Source organism: Myotis brandtii, unplaced genomic scaffold (genome assembly GCF_000412655.1).
Source record: "Myotis brandtii unplaced genomic scaffold, ASM41265v1 scaffold328, whole genome shotgun sequence".
In the NCBI taxonomy this organism is placed as follows: Eukaryota; Metazoa; Chordata; class Mammalia; order Chiroptera; family Vespertilionidae; genus Myotis; species Myotis brandtii.
The window spans coordinates 6001128-6011013 of NW_005362626.1; positions in this window are offsets into that span (position 1 = coordinate 6001128).

The window sequence follows — 9886 nt, forward strand, 5'->3', positions numbered from 1 at the left end:
CCCCTCATTTAGAGGGACAGATGTGCTTCAGCTGATAGAAGATGGGACGCCTGCACTAACCTTGAGCAAGCTGCATTTGTTGTCGCTTCTATGTTCAGGCATCTAGTCACTTCATCTATTTATTTTATTCCAGCATCTTCTCAGGTTCCTCCTCTGTGCTGAGTGCTGCAGGGAAGGAACCAGCAGGCAGGCTCAAGGAGGAGCCCCACACCAGCCCACCCTCGGGGGTTCGTGGGGAGATGAGGAGACAGATGTGCCGATGGGTGGACTTCGGAGACGGGAGGAGGCACCGGACGATGGCAGCAGCCCTGGCGCCTCCCAGTAGGCGGAATAAATGTGACTCTCTCGGCCTCTTCTGGAGCCGCTGCCATGAAAAGGCAAGAAACTCATCACCATAGACATGCAGGCTACCTAATCTGAACTTAATGAATGCTTGGAAGGAAAAAGAAATCTTAAAAAAAAAAAAAGACACCTGATTTATGAAAAGGTGCTGAAAAGCAAAGAAAAGTGTAACGTCTGCCAGGAGGTTCAGCCAATTAAAGCCCAGAGAGCCTCACTGAGTATTTTTTTCACCTGATGATTAGATTTTAAGAAAGTAATACTTGGGGGAGGGTGAAGTGGATTAAGGGGGTCAAAACAGAAGGAAATCAGACTTCAAGTGGTGAGCACGCAACAGAGTACACAGAGGTAGAATTAAAATCTTGTACACCTGAAAATTATGTTATTAACTAGTTTACACCAATACATTTTTTAAAAATATATTTTTATTGATTTCAGAGAGGAAGGGAAAGAAAGAGATAGAAACATCAATGATGAGAGAGAATCATTGATCGGCTGCCTCCTGCACGCCCCCTACTGGGGATTGAAGCCTGCAACCTGGGCATGTGCCCTGACCAGGAATTGAACCATGACCTCCTGGTTTATAGGTCGACACACAACCCTGAGCCACACCAGCTGGGCAATAAATTTAATTTAAAAATAAAAATAAGTAAGAAAGAAAGGAAGGAAGAAAAACAATACTCTGCAGCCTAGATAAGGAACTTGGGGCACTCGTGTTAGTTCTGAGGAGGGCAGGGTGGGGCCGGGTGAAACAAGGCCCAGTGGTTTTTCGAAGACAGAGCCATCCGTCATGAATGTTTAAGGAATTAGGGAGCTGTGTGTATAAGGTCAGAATTCAGGAGCCTGGGCAGAACCTGCAGGTGACGTTGCACCTGCCAGATCTGTGCTGACACCTCCCCCCTCCCACGCCCCCAGTGCTGACAGGAGCACCCATCCTCCTCACTGTGGCAGAGCAGGCCCTCAAACAGGGGACGGGAGGAGGTTGGGACTCAGTCGGGACTCAGAAGCATCCCAAGAAGGGACAGCTGTCCACGGGCTGTGGCCCTTTGCCTCAAGCACGATCGTGGGCTGTCCGCAGCTCTGAGCCTGGCCGCCTCTCTGCTCTCGGGTCAGTTTTCTGTAACTCCACGACTGGACTCCGTGCTCCTCTGCACGCCGAGGGGACCCCTGCAGTCCCGCTAGGAAGCACCTGCCAGGATGCGGGAGGGAAATGGAGCTCTCCTCGCAGGAGAGCCTAGGGCGCTGGGGCCAGCGGGCTCCCCTGTCCTCTACAGGTGAGGCTGGGGGTGGCCTCCCCCTGCTCCCAGGCAGGGCCTGTGCGTTGTGGACCCACTATTACATGTAATGAGAATATATGTACCAACTATAAAGTGCTCTACGCATGAGAAGCGTGAGCCAGGCAAGGGAAAGGGCAATGTTCCTCTTGTTGCATCCTAAATCAGACCGCCCAATTCTGCTCAAGTAAACAGAAAAAAAAAGGGCTTAAGCATTTATTTTCCATACTCTCAATCTAAGGCATCTGTATTATACTGGTTGATTCTAAAATAAAGAAGATGTGAATGTAAGGGTATGTGAGTGTTTGAATAGAATATATACGAGTAGAGGTATTTCTTTTACAATATGGACGTGGTCTAATTACAGAAAATTCTGCTCTTCCTTGTAGCTATGATCTCTTCCTAGTAACTGCTGCTTTTTGCAGATGTCCATGGAATGGAGACACAAGTAAGCCTAAGTCTGTAACTGCAGGTAGGTGTTTTTAAATTTCACTCTCACTAGAAAACATAGCAAGAATACATTTAAAAATAGAACTTGAATGCCACTGAAGGACTGATCAGGGAACAGGAAACACGACATGGAAGTGGCAGGGCCCTTGGAAATTAACTGGGCGTGCGAGACGTGGCTGGGGAACAATAAATCACAGGAACTTTACATCCAGGTGGATACTGATTATGACAAGTGTTTCTCTAACCATAAAGAAATCGGTCATTTTCCGTGTGAAGCATTTAACGCTGCCTTCCAGCAGACAGCTCACCACCAGCACGTTTCGGACTGTGGCAAGTCACAGGCAACAGCTTCACACGCCAAGGGCTGACCCCACACAGCCTCCTCCACCCTGGCTCACCACCCCCAGCCGACCCTGCTGCCGGGGTCAGAGGGAAGCAGGATCCTGCAGCAGCCCCCAGGGCCGTCCAGTCTCTCGCTTCTCTGCCCTTGGTCTCTCACAGTCCACTCCGGAGAATTCACCCCAGCCCCACTGGTTAATTCCACTCAGGGGGACCTGTTTCACATCCATCCTCCTCTCTTCCAAGTTTTGTCAAGTCATCCCTGGGAGCGTGTGGCACTCCAATTAGCGTGCTCACAGCCAGAGTCACGTGCATCCAGAAGAAACTGATTGTAAATGAAGCCAATCTGTAAGGTGTGGCACCAACCTTCCTCTCTCCCAACTGGCACCGCCTTGCCTTCCTTTCATTGTTATTAAACCAACTGTTCTTAAAGTCAACGAAGACAAGAAATAGATTTCCATATGACTGCTTTCCCTGTGACTACTATTCTAACAGTGTGGTTTTGTACTCCTCTTCCTGGCAGATATGTAATATTTTAATAATACTTGGGGCTACATAACTTGTGGTGGAGTGGCCTGGAAACCTAACCATGGTTTTGTAATATTATTTCCATAGGAAAATGTATTCTAAAATCATTTTATGAATTACAACCAGACTACAAGCTGAGGACAACACGAAAAACAAACATACAGCCCTGACAGGAGCCGGTCCAAGGTTAGCCTGCTCCCTGCTGCGTACACAGTAAACATTTAATGTACAGACAGAGCAAACCGAGGGAGCACAGCAGAGCCAATCCAGATGGCACCTCTCCTGTCACCAGGCACCTGGTCCAACTCTAACACTATCCTCAGCAGAGCTCGATGAGGTGATGCGGAGGGAAATGAGGACTTCCCTCCAAGTCCTAATAGCGTATTCCAAGGCCAAACATTCATAAATGTTTTTGAATCATCCATAGGACTGTTTCATTAAGGCAAATGGCTGAGAACTGACTACATTATAATGAAGTAGATTTACATTTTGAAAGAAAAAAATAAATATTTATAGCATTTGCATTTAGGTAAAAATACAAAAATCTCCCTTTTACAGAGAACTAATGAAGTTGCCCCAGGAAGAAGGGAGGTGGGGAGAGGTCAAGGGAGGGGGTTGGGAGACAGAGAGATCGAGGGGGGTGGGGGGAGAAACTATCCAGACACTCCCACCATTATGCATAACTTGTATTCTCTCTCAGGCAAGCAATTTAAAACACTTCACTAAATGTATTAAAGAAACAACGTGACTGAAATGCAACCCATTTTCTTCGCTCCCAAAGTTCTTCTAAAGTTTGGTGGTGACCTCACCCGCCCATCCCCTCCCACCCCAATCATATGCGGCCAAAATCCATTTGCTTCTAGCTGGTAGTCATCACAAGAGCCTCTCAATGGATTTCCCTGCCCCTGTTCTCACCTCCCTCTAATTCATTAGCTACACTGAAACCAAAATTATCTTTCAAATATGCGAATCAGACCACACCCCATCGAAGAAACCTCCCCAGTTCCCAGGGCTCTCAGGATCCAGGCCTAGCTCCTTACACTGACGGGGTGCTGCTCACCCTCTCATCCCGCCACCTGCTCCCTCCTGGTCTTGCCCTGTTCCAATTGAACTAAGCACCTAAGCACCGAACTAAGCACCCGTCTTTCCTCACCCGAAACTTCCTGGCTTTCCAGGATAGGGACACACCATCCGCCTTAGGTCTCAGGTCTCTGCTTGAACAGAAAGCTTCCCGGACCCTTAGGATGACGGGTTAAAGGCTCCTTTTGTAAGAGGAACCTTGAACCCTCTGTTGAAACAAATCCTCTGAACACCCTGCTCTTCCTCTGTCTCAGACCTGACCACACTATTTGGTAAGCACCTGCTGGCTGCTTGCCCTTCGGGTAAATCTCTGTGCAGGCCAGGACTGCATCGGTCCTTTTCTTCTTCTGTCCTAAGTGACTGCCTAAGACGTAGTAGGTGTCCAAGAAACATTTGCTGAGTGAACTTACTCATGAAGACACCTTTGCCCTCTGTGTTCCATAGTCCTCATTATTTAATAGTGAAAACACTCCAAATCGTGTATTAGCACCTGGGAAGTGAGGCATAACCTTCATCTCATTAAGCAGCCACCATACATTACTTCAAACACCTTGGTGTGTTACTGCCATGATTGTCAACAAAACAGAGAAAGGCTTGGTCCCATTGGTAAGTCTAGATCAGAGAAGGGGTCAGTGGTATATGTAGCCACCTTCCTCCAAAGCTGTGTCCAACAACAGCCTATAATCAAAGGGAAATTAAATTCAACTTATCATTTCAAAAAGTGCGTTGCCTAAATCCAAGTAATTCCATTAAAAAACCTATACTGAACAAATCCAGCCTTAAATGTATTTTCCACAAAGTATGAAAAACAAAAACAACAAAACAAACAAAACCAGCAGCAACAAGCCTGGCTGGTGTGGGTCAGTGGTTTAGCACGGATCTACCATTCAGTTCCCAGTCAGGGCACATGGCTGGTGTGGGTCAGTGGTTAGCACGGATCTACCAGTTCAGTTCCCAGTCAGGGCACATGCCCAGGTTGTGGGCTCCACCCCCAGTAGGGGGTGTGCAGGAGGCAGTGATCGATGATATTTCTCTCTCATTGATGTTTCTCTCTCTTTATCCTTCTCCCTTCCTCTCTCTCTAAAAATCAATACAAACATATTTTTTAAAAAAAACACACAATCAGCAGCAACAATACTGCTGACACACATACTATAAAATCCAAGTGTCCCAGCATCTGTCCTCCAGCATGCTTCAGCTAGCCTTCAACCCAACTGGTTCTAATTTAAGAAATCCCCTTTATGCAAGTCACTGAATCAATGAAAAGCAAGAAAAGTCAGCTAGTCAATGTATAAAAATAAACAGGTGTAGCAGCAGCATACCAGGCTCAAAGTCTTATGCAATACTACTTTACCTTTGTAGCACTTCACACTTTTCAAAGCACTTTTGTGCCCAGTCTCTGTTTGGTCTACACCTCCACAAGACGGTAAGTAAGCCCTTTATCCCCATTTGACAGTTGGGAAAGCTGAATCCCACAGAGGTCAAATTCTTTGCTCAAGGTCATAGGGCCAGTGGGTGCAGGGGCAGAGGTCGGATCCAGGGGTCCTGACTGTCAGGAGTGGGTGCTCTTCCTCTCAGCCACGCTGTGGTCAGCTTGCACCACTGCTGGAAACCGCCGAGGAGCAGCCACGTGCACCTCAGAATGAGCAGGAACCTCTTCCCCTCTCCCTCTCCCTCTGCTCTGCCCCTTTCCTCTAAGGTGGCCTGTAAATAGCAAGGAGACCAGGGTAGATGGAGGAAACTGTGGTCAGGGTGGTAGGAAAGAGAGAACATTTTCTCTTCCATCTCCCTAAATGTCACTAGCTCCCTTATCCCAAGAACACAGCCAACACCCAATCTCCTATGAGATGCTAAGCATGAGCCATCAGCCAGAAGAGCCAGGTTGCTCTAGAGAGGCTGACCTGGCACAGCTATTTAATTCATGCTTAAAGTTATGCAAAAAAATAAATAAATAAAGTAGGCAAGGTGACACCCCATGTGTCTAGAGCAGGCCTGGGCACCTAGAAAGGTCAGGACATTCTCCTCTCCCACATGTTCACTTGGAGTTGTGGGAAGGAAACTCCTTGAGCCTCATTGAACTCATCACACACACACACACACACACACACACACACACACGCACGCACGCGTGCGCGCAGAGCATTTTCTCTGCCTTGAAACCTGCAGGGACAGGTATCTTCCTAGAAAAATGCAAGTAAAACCAACATGATCCTTTGCCTTCTGAGCTTATGCCTGACCTCACTCAGAGTATGTATTTGTTCCAAAACATGCTGAAACATATGGGAAAAAATGAGTTAATTAAAAAAAATTTTTAATTTGATAAAATATACATATGAAAATAAAATTTATCATTTTAACCATTTTTAATATAGTTCAATGGCGTAAGTACATCACATTATTGTGCAACTGTCATGGTTCAATTCTGGGTCAGGGCACAAGGCCGGGTTGTGGGCTCAATCCCCGGCGTGGGGTGTGCAGGAGGCAGCTGAACAATGATTCTCTCTCATCACTGATATTTCTTCTCTCTCTCCCTCTCTTTTCCTCTCTGAAATCAATAAAGGATATATATTTAAAAAAATAACTCCCCATTTTTTTTCCTTCTCCCTAAAGCCTAGTAACTACTATTCTACTTTCTGGCCCTATGAATTTGACTACTCTAGGCACCCCAGATAATGGAAGCATATAATAGTTGTCCTTTTGTGTCTAGCTTATTTCATGTAGCATCATGCTGGAGCACACATAATTTCATTCCTTTTTAGGGTTGAATAAATGTTTATTGTATGTACAGATCACATTTTGTTTTATGATGTTAGCTTTCTAGGCAGACTTTTAATTTTAAGCATGCCTGAACTTCAAAATGATCAGCAGTTCATACAATTGAAGGATGTATGTCAATGGAAGAATTAAAAGCACCAAACAGTACAAATTAAGGAAAAAAGTTATTTTACTCAAAGTCAAACTCTGAGTCTAGCTGCTTTAAATCTACGAAAATTCACAATCTTGAGCCCTATTTTGCGATGGGAAAGAATAACAGTGCTACACAGAGTAATAACATCAGTGACCCCCAATGCAGTTATCTGGGACCAAATGCCTGAGTGACAAGCAATTAAAAAGGCTCTCCACTCAGAACAGTGGCTGTGGCCGGGGGAGGGCGCCAGGGAACCTCCTGGGCTGATGGAAATGTCCCACAGCTTGATTGGGGTGTGGCTTCTGTACAGGTAGGCATTTGGCATTTGTCAATACCTGTGGACCTGTATACATAAGATCTGTACATTTCACTGTATGTAAATTTTACTTTGATTTTTAAAGATGAGAGGAAAACAGCCCCCTCCCCTGAAAGAAGGCAGGTTGTGCCTAAAGGAAATGAGAGTAAATAAGAATGTTAGAAAAACTAAAGTGGTTCTGCAGGTTAGGCTCTGACGCTCACTGCCACCCTCTGCTTTAGGGACCCTTTGGTGGGTCTCCACCACCCCTGGAAATAAGTCCTGGCCTCGGAAACACTGGCTTGTCTGGGGAAGTCTGGGGACCGCATGGTGGACAAACTGCAGACGGTGCCAGGAACCTGCCCTGGTTTGGTACACCGCCCACCAGGGGTGAGGCCAGGTGGCGAAACACCTAAAGCTGTGCGGCTGTGTGGGAGCAGAAAGCAGTACAACCTGACTGCACGCCGGGCTCCTGGTGAGGAAATGCCGAAAAGGGCGGGCAAGGACCATACCCATCCCAGAGGAGAAACGAGGTCTCAGAGCGGGCCAGGGAACCACGTCCGAGTGTGGAGTCTGGAGCCCAGACGCCGGACTCAGGCTGCGTGCAAAGTGTCCTTCCAGCTTCGGCACTGGCCAGGGTGAAAGTTACCTTTCTTATGTCTGTGGTTACTTGTTACTCTCCTCAGCTCAGTCTGTCTTCCTGGAATGTCAAGTTTAGGCTATGCATTGTGGGAGGCCTCTCTGCCCTAGTCATGGTGAACTTCCTGCCAAGCCATTTAAAGCTCTCAGACCGTCAGACAATTTTCCCCCGCTTTTGTAATCTGCTGTTTTAGATTCTCCACACTACTACGTCCTTTTATTGAAATGCACGGCCCAGTGGCCGGCAGATCTTGGGTTGCTGTGGAGCAGCATTCAAGAGCACACGGATTTCTTATGGGTCTAAACAGCAGCTTTAAAAACAAACAGCCACATACCGAAGCCAAATTAGAAAGGGACAGGCAGGGACTCAAATACTTCCCTAGACTTAATGTTATATTTTTAATAATATTATAACGTATCGGTGTGGACTCATTAAGGGAAGACAATAACCTGAGTGACCAGATCACTGATCCCGAAAGCTAGTCCTCCTTGGGTCTCAAAAAATAAGCTACCTTAACTTCTCCCTTGCTAGGAAAATTATATCCCCTTGGCCAACTTCTGCCCCTTCTTCTTGACTCATCGTGCTCCTACTGATAAGACATTCTGCCTTTTAGCCATTTAATTCCAACTACATGCCCATAGGAGCCTCACCTTCCTAGTCATCTTTGAAAGTTCTTATCCAGGGATCCCCACTTTGGCTTTTAAAATCCTCCCAGTCTTGAGTCATCGTCTCCAACTGCCAGACTCTGTCCAGGTGCTTTGATGGGTTACAGGCAACCTGCAGACACTGGCGGGGCATCGGAAGTGCGCTGGGAACGTGGGCTTGGAGGTGCATGGGGCTGCCTCTCACCTCCTTAAGCTCCAGGTTAAGGAGCCACACACACAGTCCCTCCTCCAGCCCTGAGGTTGGGGACAGAGACATTGACACATGTCAATAAGAGGACTGCCGATTCATACCAGCAAATCCATCTTTACAGAGAGGCAATCCTCTAACAGCGCCAAAGGTGTCCGACTCATTGAAAGCCTCACCATATCCATCTAGTTAGATCAAAACACCATAAAAAAATCTGAAACCAGCCAGGAACTGTGAGCTAACAAACCAAACTGTATTCCTCCCAACTAGAAATGAAGTTGGTCCATCTGTCTAGGGACCCCATGGCATTTCCTGAACCAGATGGGCAGCCTGTTCTTTGATAACTCTTTATCTAGGGCCGTGGTCGGCAAACTGCAGCTCGCGAGCCACATGCGGCTCTTTGGCCCCTTGAGTGTGGCTCTTCCTAAGCCTTAGGAGTACCCTAATTAAGTTAATAACAATGTACCTACCTATATAGTTTAAGTTTAAAAAATTTGGCTCTCAAAAGAAATTTCAATCGTTGTACTATTGATATTTGGCTCTGTTGACTAATGAGTTTGCCGACCACTGATCTAGGGGAATAAGCACAGCACCCTCTTTGCCCTGACAAATAATCAAGTTTATGCCCCTTCTCAGATGGACTTTGAAAACACTTTCGGTATGAAGAAGCAACCACATAGCAGAACCAGAAAGCGGGGATGCATACGTCTTCTAGTTGACAGAGATAACTATTGTCTTTGTCATTTTCAGCTCATTTGTTCTCAGCACTGCGAGTGGTGTTTGGTTGCTGGAATAGCAGCTGAATGATTTCAACACCATGGAAATAGCAAAAATGAAGAACAAAATCTGGGTTTGTAGGGCTTGATAGGAAGTCGGCTACTTTACCTACCTTCTATCTTTACCATCTCAGATGGGTGCTGTCCATTTAGAAGCAGAGGCTACAACCTCCAGATGAGAACTATGTCTAAACAGCTTGCCTCGACCACACTCTTGCTGCTCTACTGCAATCTCTGAGCACCTCGCCATATGCTATCATCAACTGCACTGTGCAATTAGACATTCTGCCCCACGGTGCTGACTGCAAAGGTGTTTCGTGTACATTTTCTTTCTTTCTTTCTTTCTTTCTTTCTTTCTTTCTTTCTTTCTTTCTTTCTTTCTTTCTTTCTTTCTTTCTTTCTTGT